Below are 15,014 nucleotides of genomic sequence, written 5' to 3' on the forward strand. Positions count from 1 at the left end.
CATACGAAAAATCCAGTTCTTAAAAACATGCAAGATGAAAGAGAATTAATGAAAATAGTCATGGACAATTTTGCCGACAATACTTGCGCATTGCACTGTACGTGTGTCAATGTGTTTATATTTTTATCTACTTAATCTCATCATCATGACGATTAAACTTATGAAGTACAAAAGAGACGCTAAATATCCTAATTCTAAGCACATTACCTTTAGACGAGGTCTTCACCTAAGGCTTAGCAGTCAGCTCTATCGTCCAGCAATGGATACATGGGTTCGGTCCCTGTATTCAATGGTTCGGATTCCACCAAAAACTGCAGGTCCGGTTCGGATGAGGTTATCTGTGAATAAAGAGAACATAAAATGAGCTTTCTGACAGGCTCATACGAACTTTGACAGCACAATAATACATCAACAGATCCTCGCTTGTAAGACATTAATGGATATAATAAACGATCATCCATAAAACGACTACCAAGAGAGAAACGAAAGCCTAGACGCGTTGTCTCCATTGCGATGTCGTCGTGACATATGTGCTGTCGTGTAGCAACATGCAACATAAACAACTCTAAATCCAACAGAGACAATATTACGAGAGAAAACAAAACTTCAGGGATGGGTTAGGAAAAACTACTTTATCAACAGCGTAGCCAACCTCTGAAAATTGAAAGACCATCCTTATACTAATGTGAACTAGGGATGGCCAAACGGATCCGGATCCGGGTCCGAAAGTTTAGGATCTCAATCCCATTATAATATTACCACACCTTAAAAGGTATTATGATCTTCGATTACAAAGAAATTTTTCATTAGTTAGTCCTACAAGAATTTTTTCAAGTGTTGAAAAAGTGTTGTTCCTAAAATACTTTGCTACGCATCGGCTAACACATTCGTGCACAAAAATAATCTTACTTGTTTAACATAAAATGTCAGAGGTGATTTTGTAAATGCCATTGAAGCGAATACGTATTAATTCGAATGTATTGGAAATGAAAACACACATAAATGTGAGACATTCCATTCCAGGATGAAACCTTTAACACATATGACAAGATAGAAATGTTATAATATATGCAGTGTTATATAATTACAAAGTGTAAGACTAACAAGGGAGGTTATCTAAGTGTCCCCCTCAGATTTCCATGAAACTTGAAAGGTGTATAGTGTGGCCCAAAGGAAGAAATACGTGTTTTTTTGTTTCGGCTAAAAATCTGTTCTAGGGGGCAACCTCCCCTCAAATGTCAAGATGAGGACAAATTGAAGTAGGGATCTGACCCCTGAGTTCCCCTCCGATTTCCATGAAATTTGGCAGGTGTATAGAGAGGCCTTATGCCCCCTGTTTCTTCCTATGCTATATTTACGTGGTTTCGGGGTCAGATCCCCACTTCAATTTATCCTCATCTTGACATTTGAGGGGGGCCTCTATATACCTGCCAAGTTTCATGGAAATCGGAGGGGGAGACTTAGACCTCCCTTGTAAGTGTATTAATTAATTACAAATCGCGCACGCGCGCACACACACTATATATATATATATATATATATATATATATATATATATATATATATATATATATATATATATATATATATGTGTGTGTGTGTGTGTGTGTGTGTATGTATGTATATTATATATATATGTATATTAGCAGGTAACAATATGTTATAAGCACATTCTTACTTTCCAAAGAAGCGCATATGGGATGGCAAAACGGATCCGGATCCGAAAGCACCGGATCCGGATCCGAAAGTACCGGATCCGGATCCCAAAGTTTTGGATCCGGATCTGAAAATTCCGGATCCGCGGATCCGGATTTGAAAAATTTTAGGATCCGGATCCTTAGGATCCGGAACCAACCGGATCCGGATTTCGGATCCGCTAGGATCCGGATCTGGCCATCCCTAATGTGAACGACAATTTTGAAAAAGGTAATTTTCAAAATGCTCCAATCGACTCCGCACCAATTACATATCTGGACCGACATTGTAAAAGAAGAGGGTTGTCGCATTAAATATGCGGGCCTCCCCGATGGCGAGGCGGCATGGTAGTTTGCATCCTACTTTAAACTGTAGGTCCAGTTCCGACTAGCCTGTCTTTGCATAAACTGGATTTAAGAACAAGCTAAAGTATTAATCTGGATTGGACCTACAGTTTAAAGTTTAACCCGAAACACTATGTGCTTCCACCCTGTATCGAACCAGGGAATCCTTTTATTACATGCCGATGACGTCACCACTACGCCGTCGAGGGGTGACATTTGTAAAGAAATGTATAGCAGTCTCGGTGGACAAGGACGTTCAGTGGTCGATTCACGATCTCGCCATCGAAGGTTTTGTTTTCGAGTTGCGGTATGGGCATGGGGATGTCCTTTGTGAGTGTCCCTTCATCAAATGATCACCCTTCATCCTTCTCGTTGCGATTAGTCAAACACTGGCAGAAAAACGACGTGAAATAATAAAAGTACACATGCGGTAAATCACAAGCAGCTGGACTTTGCGGCGATGCGGACAGCGTAACGCGCTGCGACAATATATTATATATATATATATATATATTGAACACTTCTAAATCAAGTTATACGTAGTTTTACGTGTGTAATATTAACTAACATATAATGTAAAACATTTTCCAGTAGAAATATCACGGGCAAAAATATGGAAAGGAGAGATAGCATAACGAAAGGTGATTCCATTCGACTCCAGTGACCAGAACCTGGACCATTTTCCAGGGTAGCCTGCCTGGAGAATATATTTGCATTTGGATCCCAAAAAAAACTCGACACCTTTTTTTCACATCTTACACCAACCAACCTTGCCTCCAAATGAAACCATTAAAATGTCGACAGCCACCTTGAATTAGAATCAGTTCTTGGAGAAGGATTATCCTCAATGTATCAGCGGAAAGAAGAAACGGACATCATGAATACCTTAACTTTGGTAGTCCACAACTCACCAATCCAATCCCTAAATGAAATTAAGATAAGAGTTGATAGGGATAAACAACATTTTCTAATTAGACGGGAATTAATTAATCGTCAGTTACAATCAAATAAATTGTCCCACAAGAACAAGAAGTCTTAATTGAAAGTTTTCATTAAATGATGTGTTATCCAGTAGAAGCTTACGACGAAAGACAATGGAAACGTGTAAGATTTAAGAATTCATTTCACACCATGCGCAGTCGTAGTAATCAACCAAGAAAGAGTGATCGAAAACATACGAAAGCACTATTATCTACAATAATTATCTTTTCAGTCTTGGAACAAAGCCAAATTGCCAGAGTGGAAACTATTTAGGCCTACAATGAATAATACATGAATCACCTTTCTTTCATGGTATATGCGAGTCATCTTTAAACAACTGCAAAATCTTTGTTACCCAATCAACCCTTACGTGAGTGAGATTGTTTCTGCAACATCTCTGGCTGTTCATTCGCAACTTGGGAGCGACTCATAGCTACCGGCTACACCAAGTAACAATTATCTCTACCAAAAATGCTTGCTCTATCGCAATGCAAATTCGATTACTTTCTTGAAAAGTGCAGCCTTTCCTCATAGTTAACTGTACTCACTATCTTGGACCTCTACGAAATCTTGCCAGGGGGCGTCGTCACTGGTTGGGAGACAGTGGGCTCTGACCCATTGTAAAATAGGGTTCGCCCACCCTTCTGCCCACCCAAATAACCTACAGCAGAAATCTTCAAAATCATTTAGAATAAGCTAGAATGACATACATGAAGAGATAAAGGGAAAAAGACAGAAACAAGACAAAAAAATAAAAACAGAGAAAGAAGAATAGGAAACAGAGGAAAGAGAAATAGGAAAACAAAGAGAAAAAAGAGGTAGAGAAATGGAGGACGAAGGAGTAATAGGGAAACAAAGGAAAAGAGCGAGAAACGAAGGAAGAATGAGATGCAGAAGCGGAGGAAGAAAGAATAGAAATAGAAGAAGAAAGAGAGAGAGAAGTTGTGAATCAACGGAAGAGAAACAGAGAGAAAGTGAAAAGTAGCAAAAAGATGTGAAAAGGAGGAGGAAAGAGAGAAACAAAGAAAGAAAGAAAGAAAACAGAGATTAAGAGAAATAGGAGGAAAATGACAAAATGAAGAGATAGATTGGAAGAAAGTGAAAACAGAGCGAAAAGGGAAACAAAAGAACAAAGAAATTGGAAGAAGCAAGAAAGAGAAGAATAAAAATTAATCAGAGGAAAAGAGAGAAACAAAGGAAAATATAGAGAAAGAAAAAACAGAGGAAAAGATAGAGAATAGACAAATTGGGAACCAAAGGGATAAATATAGAAAATAGAAAAAGAGAGGAAAGGGAAAAAAATGGAAACAAAGTGATAAAGAAACAGAGAAGGAAATAGAAAACTAAAGACAGAACGTTAGTGGAACCAGGGGCGCCGACTTGTCAAAATTATTGGGGGGGGGGGGCTCTGATCACTGAAATAAATTAATGAATGACTCCGTAACGCAACTCCCATGCTGCGTTTGGGATCGAACCTAGAACCTCTAGATTTAATTGGGTGATGTAGTTATTTGTTATTCATCTCTCAGATGGTTATCACTCGCTTGGCCTAAATGTGATAAATGCAAGAGGTTACCTTTTAAAGGAATGGCGATAGAAATTAGCTTAGATTAAATATGGGTTTTATACTCTCCATGACTGAATCGATATGGATTGGTTAATGAAAGGATATTACTTGCCTTACAAATATATGGAGATTGTTCCTAGCTTGTCCTCTCAACTATCACTTGTCTGACCTCCCTGTTAGATATCGAATCTATCACACACCATCGTCCAATATTCGTTCTCCACTTTGTTCCTCTCTCACAATCCGCAGACCTTACTCTCTCTCCTATTCTCGCCAACTGATCACACCTCCTGACAATTCCAACACTCATGCCACATACGCCTTCCAAGTCAATCACCCGACCTTTGCCTGATTACTTATTCAGCATTCCTTTCTCTGATACCTGCTATGCTAAGACTTTATACTTCTTGCCCAATACCTTGGGTACGATACGCTCCTCTACCCCCTAAAGAAAATCCTTTGATTTTCACCTAAAGATGAAAGATTTAAAGTTGTATTCCATATCGATCCTTTCTATGGAGAGATTTTTTTAATTATAAAATATAGTCCCAAAATTATTGGATTAACATACCATAACCAAAAATATGTAATTTGATTAATATAGTTCTTTAAAAAGAAAAAAGAAGAATGGAGAAAAATAACCAATAAACAAACAAAATAAATAAACAAAACTTGTCAGCATATGAAAGGTAAACACTGACATGTGAGTTTGTTATGCTAACTCGTCAATCTGCTCGTGCGCGTATTCATTGAGAGTCTTACGCTCCACACCTAAGTTCCAATACTACATGATGACGTAACGTAGGCCGTGCATAAGCATGCAACATTCTGACACCACGTGAGAAAATTATAAAAGCATTGTTCCACAAGAATGGATCTTGTCAAAATTGATGTCTCAAAGAGACACTAGCGAAGTAGTATGTAATTGATCCTGTAAACACTGACACTGCACAACACTATTAAATATTTTGAAGTTAATATTTACAAAATCAGCAACGTTTGTGATACTCATCCGAGTTACACTTGCACACATATGTCATTATCGATGTAAATTTCACCGTCTCTTACTTTATTGTATCATTTAAATATCGCTGTCGTTTTTATTTAAAATATATGTCAACTATCACAATAAATATTTAATTAGAAAATTTGAAGTTAATTAAAATATATACACTGTATCAATAACTGTCCTTGAGTAATAATATATGTACATGAATTTATGTATTTGAAAATAAGAATATAATAGTGTTCGATAGATAAAATCACAGCACTAACATTTGTCCATAAAATAATCCTTGAGTTATCCTGATTCTCATAAAGAGTTCAAGTAAAATACCATAATTTTACTCTTGTTATCATCACTTAATAGTCTCTGCGTATAGCAATGAAGTTTCTTCTTGAACCAAACCACGTATATATGTATATATTAGTTCCTTGTGGCCGTGAAAAATGTTTTTCACTTTGATGCATTAACTTTGTAGCGACAAATATTGTCATTGATGAAAAACGTACAGTAGAGAACTGCATATCGTGGAATTGTGAATGTGAAGTATTTAGTTGTATGTAAATATTCCTTCAATTCGATGTATGAATTATCAGCGTTGAATGTCAGGTCTCACTACTACTTGACTTCAGTAGGAATTAATTAGAATAGAATGAAGGAGATCCGTGTTAAACGATTTGGTGCTTATCAACTGATTTCGGTGAACTGCGTAATTAAAATTGGTGAAAGGTCTAATTGTAATTCCTGTTTCCACGTGTCGAAAAATTAAAAGAAAATCTCAGAAATAAAAATCTTGAGAAATTATCAAAAATGTTCGTAGATCAAAATAATTTCTCTGCGTCCTTCAGGTGTAAATCGTGTTGATTTCTTATTTCTCCAAGGTTTTAGCTGGTGACCATCTCTAGACGTTGACATCTGTGAAAAAGCTGAACTGAGGACTGTTAACATGGTTTCATAATATTGTTAAAATGCTCATTTCACCATTAAAATTTGAATTATCTGTGAGGCAATTCAGGTAGGTTTTGGAAAGGAAATTTGCTTCATATACCGAACAGGCATTTCCTCCTGATCGTTAGTGTAATGTTGTTTGTGAGAGAACTTAATGTGTCGGTATGTGTAGAGGTTTTGTTGAGACAAGGGCGCCTCTAAGTCACCCTTATTTTAAGAAAGTAGTACTTGTAATTATTACAAGTATGAAAAATCTTGTAGTTGAGGGTTGTTATATTTGAGGAAATGGAATTTGAAAAGGAGTACCGATTCAGTCATAACATTTACTCTTACTATAAATTACCCAAATTCTGATGAATACCATCCTTTACACACCAAATGTAATTAGAATCTTGGGAAGAGAAAAAAAATATAACTACTAATAATTACTGAAAACAAATTGAACTTTACATATGAATTGAATGTAATGCTGTAAATACTCTTGAGAATTTATGAGTGTATGCTACTGCAAAATTTAAATCATAATTGATTTCTGAAAATATATGAATGCTTAATTTTACTGAAATCAATATAAATAACAATTGAATGAAATGAAATACTTTAAATATTACCTAAAAAATAATGTGTTGATCAATCGTCCTTCTGTTTGTATAATATTAATAAAATATCGTCATTAATAAAGATTAATTGTAAAATATCCTGTGCACTTGCTAATATTGTCCACATAAATTGAAATACGTAAAATAATATTCTAAGAATTCGAAATCTCGTTGTCCATTATTGATTCTTTCCCCCCTAATGATATTGTTATCAGTCTAAGAATATTAAAAATATATATACAATTGTGTATACAAAAAAATATGGAGAGAGAAAAATGAAAGTTGACAATTGGTAGTGTGTAACTATATGCATATGCACCTAACATTAAATGATATAAAAATGAAAAGTTAATTCCAATGTAGATTCCAAATGTTGTCTCACAAAGAAATAGCGTTCTGAACGGACATAAGGTTGCATGTTCTTTTGTATCCTTGAAGTCGATAGCCTGAGTTGAAAGAATGCTCTGTCGGCAGTTTATTCAGTTCCCCGGCTAATGTGGAATGGGAGATATCTGCTGTTTAATTTGCAACGTGTTGGTTACTTCATGTCAAAGAGAATTTTGCTCCTGCCGATGTAGGTAGATATCGTTGCCGCAAGAAACGAATAGAATGCCTAACTTGCATATTTCTTCAGTTGTTCGGTCTTTCTGAATGTAACTCAAGTTTCCCCATTGCTTAAGGAGGAAGGACATTTCCGTTGCACCCCGGTTGAACTTTATCCTTTTGCTGACGACAGATAATTTACCATGAAGACGTTCGAAGCTGATTTGCGATATCGTTTTCAGAATGTGAAATACATGTGAGGGAAATTTTATGGTAGTGGGATTTTACAATACGGGAAAATATCTTAGGAAGTACTCTAAGCAACTTGATTATAACATTCAATAATTGTAGAGTGATATTTAGAATGAAATATCCCAAATTAGATGGATCAATGTAATGTACATGTTTAATGAAAGATACTTTACTTCTTCAAGACTGTCGTAAATATCAAAGAACTCAATATGTTTACTATTCTCTTCGTTATTATTATTATCTATATTATAATTCTTATTATCGCAATTCTTATTTAGTTATTATTGATCTGTAACTTGTTTAATTGAATAATTTACTGGCTGTATGCCTAGTCAGCTCTTATTATAACTGTTCTCTTTATTTAACATTATTTAAATCTTATAAAACTGATAATCTCATATTTCTGTCATTTATCTAGTTATTAAAATTATAAATGTAATTATTACTTAAATTTAACGATTAAAATATTAAAATGTGTACTTGTTTAAACCCTATTTTGACTAACCACGCTAAATCATAGAGAATTTTAATTCTCATTTTCCTTACCTAATGTGTTTAACACATTTTATTCATAAAAAAAATACTAAAGTCTATTATTGACTTACACTATTTATCTTTTGTAGTTCACAAAGATTATTTCCATCAGTTCTCTGCAGGCCTACAAAAATCTGAGGAAAATTCCTTGCGCGCAATTTATATTCATCACCATTCCCTTTGTTCACTATCCGTGAATACAATAATATTAATTATTATTATTATTGCGCGTTACTGTACTTGTTGTTCATTATTATGAAACCTCGATGTCTACGTGTTATAACTAATGATTTTAGTGTGGTAATAACTAGTTTTACACTTCCGTGCAATTATTAAGGGCTAAACAATAATATTTCACATAATTTTAGTGTTTGTTCGTTTTAAAAAAAAATATTTGCAAGATGTAAAATTTATTTAGTGCATCAGAGTACTGAAAAGGAAGTTACGTACAGGGTAAAAGGGTATGTTCTCACTCATTCACTCCTGACTGTTCCTGTTCTTCAGTCTCATCACCATTTACATTCTCATCGCCGCTACCGTATTCCGAAGCATAGTATTTCTTCAATCTCTGGACCGAAATTGAGTCGACGACTGTCTGTCCCCGTTTTGTCTTATATTCCACTTTGTAAACATTGGGATTTTCTTTTGCTATAATTTTACAAGGTCCTTTATATACTCCCGAAAAGCATTTAGCGGTGTGTACACGATGACTGCCATCGTATACTAGAACCAATTCTCCTGGCGTAAATTCAATGGACTGATGACGTTTATCGTAGTACTTCTTTGCTTGTCGGTGGCGTTTCTGTAGAGACTCATAAGCTGCTTCTCGTGCTTTTTCGAGAATCTTGAATCTCATCTCGTTGTTTACATTCACACTGGGCGTTAAATGTAGTCCGCTCTCCCAGACTAATCTAGGCGTAAATCCATGAAGAAGAAAAAATGGACTGTTCTTCAAATTCTCCTGGTAATTAACATTGTATGACCACACGGCCGATTGCAAGTATAAAAGCCAATCTGTGTGTTTTGAGTTCACGAAGTTTTTCATAAGTCCCTGTAAAATAGCATGTGATCGTTCCAATAATCCAATTAAATTGTGATTAGCTGCTGGAGCGAATTTCAGATGGATTCCACATTTCTCCGATAGTTCTTTAAATAAACTAGCTGTGAATGAAGTACCTCTGTCTGTATCTAAATGAGAAGGACATCCGTAGCGTAAAATTACATTTTCAAAAAGGAAGTTAGCTGCTGTCTCACTTGAAGTATCTGCTACTGATTGAGCAATTAAAAATCGAGTACCATGATCGATTGCACTTAGTATATATTTATGGCGGAGCAAACCACTTGGTGGATACGGTCCGCTAAAATCTAAAGCGATTCTATCGAATGGTTTCTGTGAGTTGAACGTTAAAAGTTCTCCATATGGTGCTCCTTTTATGCGCTTATTCTGCTGACAAATTACACACTCCTTGACCATTTTCTGAATATGGTTCTTCATAAATGGAAAGTAAATCCTATCCAGTGCATTTTTGTATGTTTTTGTGAAGCCGTAATGCGCTCCTCCAGCTGGTAAACTATGCAATGTCTCAATGACAGTGTTGCGAAGTGACTTCGGTATGCATAATAATTTTTTAGTCGTAGCTCCCAGTTTATGTTGTCTATAAAGAAGTCCATTTTCCATAACATAAAGCAAGCTTGCCTCTGCAGGGAGGGGTTGGGTGGGTTGTTGCCCCCCTCGTCTTCTTTTCCTTCCAAAATATTAATGATATTTCCAAAAAAGAATCCTCTCGTTGGTGTATAGCAACATCAATTGTCTCATCTAACAATAACAATGTACGTGGCTCTGGAAGCTCCTCGTCTTCATCCTTTGGATCATGTTCTGTTTCCCTGCTGATAGCATCCGCCATATTTTGTGTAGTTTTACAGTGAATTGGCGTAAAATCGAACTCGGCCATCAACGTGTACCATCTAAATAATTTGTTTGAAAGTTGCGTTGAGGAGCGAATGAATGTGATTGCTTGGTTGTCAGTAAATAATTCGAAATGTCTCCCAAGTAAAAAGAATCTGAATGACTTAAATGCGTATATGATTGCCAACAATTCTTGCTCGATGGTTGAAAGTCGAGTTTCATGGTCTTTTAAAACTCTACTGCAGTAGGAAATAGGCTGAAAATCACCGTTCGCATTCGGTTGTAAAATCACCGCTCCAATAGCCTTACTGCTTGCATCCGTATATACCCTTACTTCTTTGGATGGATCATATGCCATTAATACAGGAGCTGTAAGTAAAGCCTCTTTCAACCTCTCAAACGCAGTTTGCTGTTCTTCCCCCCAGAGAAATTTCTTCTTTTTTCCTATCAATTTTTGCAAGGGAAGTGCCATCTCGGAATATGATTTTAAAAACTTCCTGACATAAGATGTTAATCCGAGAAATGTGCGAACTTGTTTCACAGTTGTCGGTGTCTTATATTTCTTGATAGAATCAATGATTTTGTCGTTGATCCAATAGCCAAATTTTGAAATTTTATGTCCTAAAGCAATGATCTCAGTGTAGCCGAAGTGACATTTTTCTATTGCAAGTTTCAATCCCGCGGCCTGTAAACATTGTAACATTTTCTCCAGAGTTACGAGCATTTCTTCAAAGGTATTTCCGAAGCAAAATAAATCGTCCACATAATGGGCAAAGTGATTGGGATCCAAATTTGAGCAAGCAAGGTGAATGCAACGAGTCATCGCACTTGATGAACTGACGTGGCCCTGTGGCACGACGTTCATTTGATACTGTAACATTCCTGGTATTGTAAATGCTGTATATTTCTTACTGTCCTCGGTGAGAGGAATATTAAAGAATCCGCTCTTCAAGTCCGCCGTACAGTAATATTTCTTGCCCCGCACCTCCACCACGTAACGCAACTCCCATGCTGCGTTTGGGATCGAACCTAGAACCTCTAGATTTAATTGGGTGATGTAGTTATTTGTTATTCATCTCTCAGATGGTTATCACTCGCTTGGCCTAAATGTGATAAATGCAAGAGGTTACCTTTTAAAGGAATGGCGATAGAAATTAGCTTAGATTAAATATGGGTTTTATACTCTCCATGACTGAATCGATATGGATTGGTTAATGAAAGGATATTACTTGCCTTACAAATATATGGAGATTGTTCCTAGCTTGTCCTCTCAACTATCACTTGTCTGACCTCCCTGTTAGATATCGAATCTATCACACACCATCGTCCAATATTCGTTCTCCACTTTGTTCCTCTCTCACAATCCGCAGACCTTACTCTCTCTCCTATTCTCGCCAACTGATCACACCTCCTGACAATTCCAACACTCATGCCACATACGCCTTCCAAGTCAATCACCCGACCTTTGCCTGATTACTTATTCAGCATTCCTTTCTCTGATACCTGCTATGCTAAGACTTTATACTTCTTGCCCAATACCTTGGGTACGATACGACTCACTCTCTCCCTTTTTTAAGTTTTGATCTCAGTGTTCGCAATCACGTAAAGCCCATGAATTCCTCAAAAATATCAAAATTTTTATTCACAGTTCTAATGCAGAATATTAATATTGTCCACGAATTGATATTTCACAAGTTTCGTCAACCATAATAGCAAAATATTCCCGACTTTTAATATCTGCTACCACGGAGCGCAAAACAGATTTCCCTAATATATGAATGATCTCGTTCTGAATGTCATGTTAGAGCCATTTGTAGCCCAAAAGTCTCATCCACTACCCTAGTTCATGCACATCGTCTTTTGAAACTCTTTTTAGTAGATATTTTAACAATACTCATAATTACATACTTAGTATATAGTAATAAGTCATGTGTTTTGCTGTCTCTGGTCATAGCCCCCCCCCCAAAGTTGATGGTTTAGCGGTCTCAGACCCCCCCCCCAAAGTTGATGGTCTATAACATTTCAAATGTGTATTTAAAGTTAAGTTCATGTGGCACAATTCTGAGTAAACTTTACAAGAGAAGCAAAATAATACATTAGATCCTCTAAAGCAAAATTATTTGGGGGCTCTGCCCCCATATCGTTAACATTGGGGGGGGGGGGGGGCTCGAGCCCCCCAAGCCCCATGGAGTCGGCGCCTATGAGTGGAACCAAAAGAGAACCCGCCTGACTATATTTCGCCTGCATTTGGGCCCACCCGAAAGTAATTCTATACAGACATCGCTGATTCCCAAATGTCGTAGTACAAGTACTTACTGTTTCCATATTTTTCTGTCGCCACTCTAACACTTCAAAGGGGAATTTCATTAACGAAAAGGGGTTCGTGGACATAGATCCTCACTTCTTTCTACCCTCAAGTCTTCTCATACTAATTTCTCGCCTCCACTTTTTCTCGTCACGTTCAATTAATCTTCTCCGCTTCGATCATTCAACCCCGTCTGAAGCTGCGACTCCGACAGGGGCAGACGTGCGTGTCAGCCCCTTTGTCTGGCCCTCACCCTTCTGGAGTCAATCGACCCTCCGAACAAAGCTTTTGGAAATATTGATTCTTAAGTCTCGTTCTCATCAGTTATGCCTAATAATTTCCTTCTGTGTTCTACTTGTAGACTCTTCTTTTCGGCTTCTTCATGGCTGGTCATTATGCTCGTAGAATTTGTTACAGAAAGTATCCATGCCTTCAAGAATAGATGTACAGGGAGGTTATTTCAGTCGTTCACCGCGACAGCGCCGGCCGCTTAGCGGTACCTTCATGCAACAATTCCCGGCAAATTACGTTACAGGAAGTCCGTAACAAAAACAGCTTGTTTTGTAATGTTTCCACTTTTCACAATTACAGTTACAATTACAATTGAAATAAGCACGTACCTTGTCGCAAGGATGCTAGAAAAGGTGTCCTCCCAAATACAAATATTTCTGGCACCTTATTTCTGACATCTAATCTTAGATTAGACATCTCTACTTTATCCTCAGTTGTCTCGACAGCGCCGGCAGCTTATCGGGGGTCGGGGGAATTGTCAGCCGCGAGATGGCGCTTCATACTGAACGAACGGGACACATGTCGCCAGTGATGCCAACCGTAGGGACATGTCCCTACGCATAGGGACTTTTCACTATATTTTGCCCGCGTAGGGACAGATTTTACCAAATAAGGGAAAACGTAGGAACTTTTTTCAATCTTGGAAAATAACATTTTATTGTGCAAAGGTGCAAAGCTTACTCGTCAGTCAGTTGCACTTTCTTCGTGCTCGGTTTGGAATGAATGGATTCGTTTATCTGGATACTTTAGCGAGGAGGAGAAATAAGAACTAACCAACAAATCTCCATCAGAATTTTGAAACATGTTATCGGTTACCAAGAACTTTCAAGGCAAGTTCTTTTTTGAAAACTTTTCCACTCTCGCGAAAATAGTGCTAACATTGCCACATTCTAACGCGGAAACGTAAAGAATATTTTCAATGTTAGGTGATACAAAAACAAAAAAAGAGAAATAGAATGGGACCAGAATTGTTAAAGACTGCAGGAAATACAGCATCACCAACCAATATCTATCTCTTCACATCAGCAGCAGTATGTATGACTTCAAATAACATAATCAACAGTAAATAACTCAACGTTATTCATTAGGAGTGTGCGGATCCCGAAAAATCGGGACCGAGATCGGGAAAAAAAATCCCGATGACTTCCCGACTTTTCGGGATCCCGAGCAGTCGGGAAATACCGAATGGTCACTTTAAAAAGTCGTTAATTCTAGACGTTTTCTGCATTGTAAGTTTCTGGAACTTATCGGAAATTTTAAGTTTTTATTCTACAAATTCAAAAACAAACACTTAAAGTGAAAATGACGTGTAGAATTCGAGATTTCCAGTGCTACGGAAATTTCCCGTCCCGAAAATTTCCCGACTTGGTCGGGAAATTGCAAATTTTCCCGTCCCGATCTCGTCCGGACCCAAAATATTCTGTCCCTCACACCCCTATTATTCATTAAGGCTAGAATTTACAATACCGGACCATTCTGTAATTTCTATGCTACGTCTTATACTCACGAAATAATTAGTCGTGATGATTTATCTCAAGTTAACATGTTGGGGTGAGGTGAAAAAATTGTTCATTAAAGTGTAGAAGTTGTAAAATAAGCTTTTCAATTCTCGGAATGATTCTCCGTATACAAGTATGGTAGCCATATTTGTTGATATGAACAAATGACGTTCGTAATTAGTTACGCTGTCTACAGCGTTGCCACACTGTCGATTTCATACTTGGAGAGCATGGATCGTGTAAGAATGGCGGAAGAGAATAGTAAAAAAGTTGTTAATGTTGTATAGATTTTTAGGTGGAGTGTGCAGGAGGATTGCCGTGGGCTAATTAATAAACTTATGGATTTCGGTATATTGCCCAAAGAAGGTGCTTGCTTATATGTGACAATCACGATGTAGAAGAACATGTGGAATGTGGACTGATTTTATTACAGGTAAGTTTGGCAACAGTGTATCGATCGTAAAATTGCAGGATACTAAAATGGCGTCTTCGATGATGAACGTTTGCCGTTAAAGTGCTACGAAAATAAGATTTTTGTTAAGCAAGG

At 37.2% G+C, this 15,014-nt stretch overlaps 1 long non-coding RNA gene across 1 annotated transcript in view; it reads right to left on the reverse strand.

Annotated features, from left to right (window-relative positions):
- Positions 1-207: 207 nt before the first annotated feature.
- Positions 208-15,014, reverse strand: part of LOC145978512 (uncharacterized) — a 130,560-nt gene continuing 115,753 nt past the window's right edge. Inside the window, exon 4 of the long non-coding RNA XR_014440714.1 lies at positions 208-338. This is a non-coding gene — a long non-coding RNA (uncharacterized LOC145978512). The remainder of the gene's footprint in view (positions 339-15,014) is intronic.

This window comes from Lepisma saccharinum, chromosome 25 (genome assembly GCF_977018435.1).
Source record: "Lepisma saccharinum chromosome 25, izLepSacc3.1, whole genome shotgun sequence".
Lineage (NCBI taxonomy): Eukaryota > Metazoa > Arthropoda > Insecta > Zygentoma > Lepismatidae > Lepisma > Lepisma saccharinum.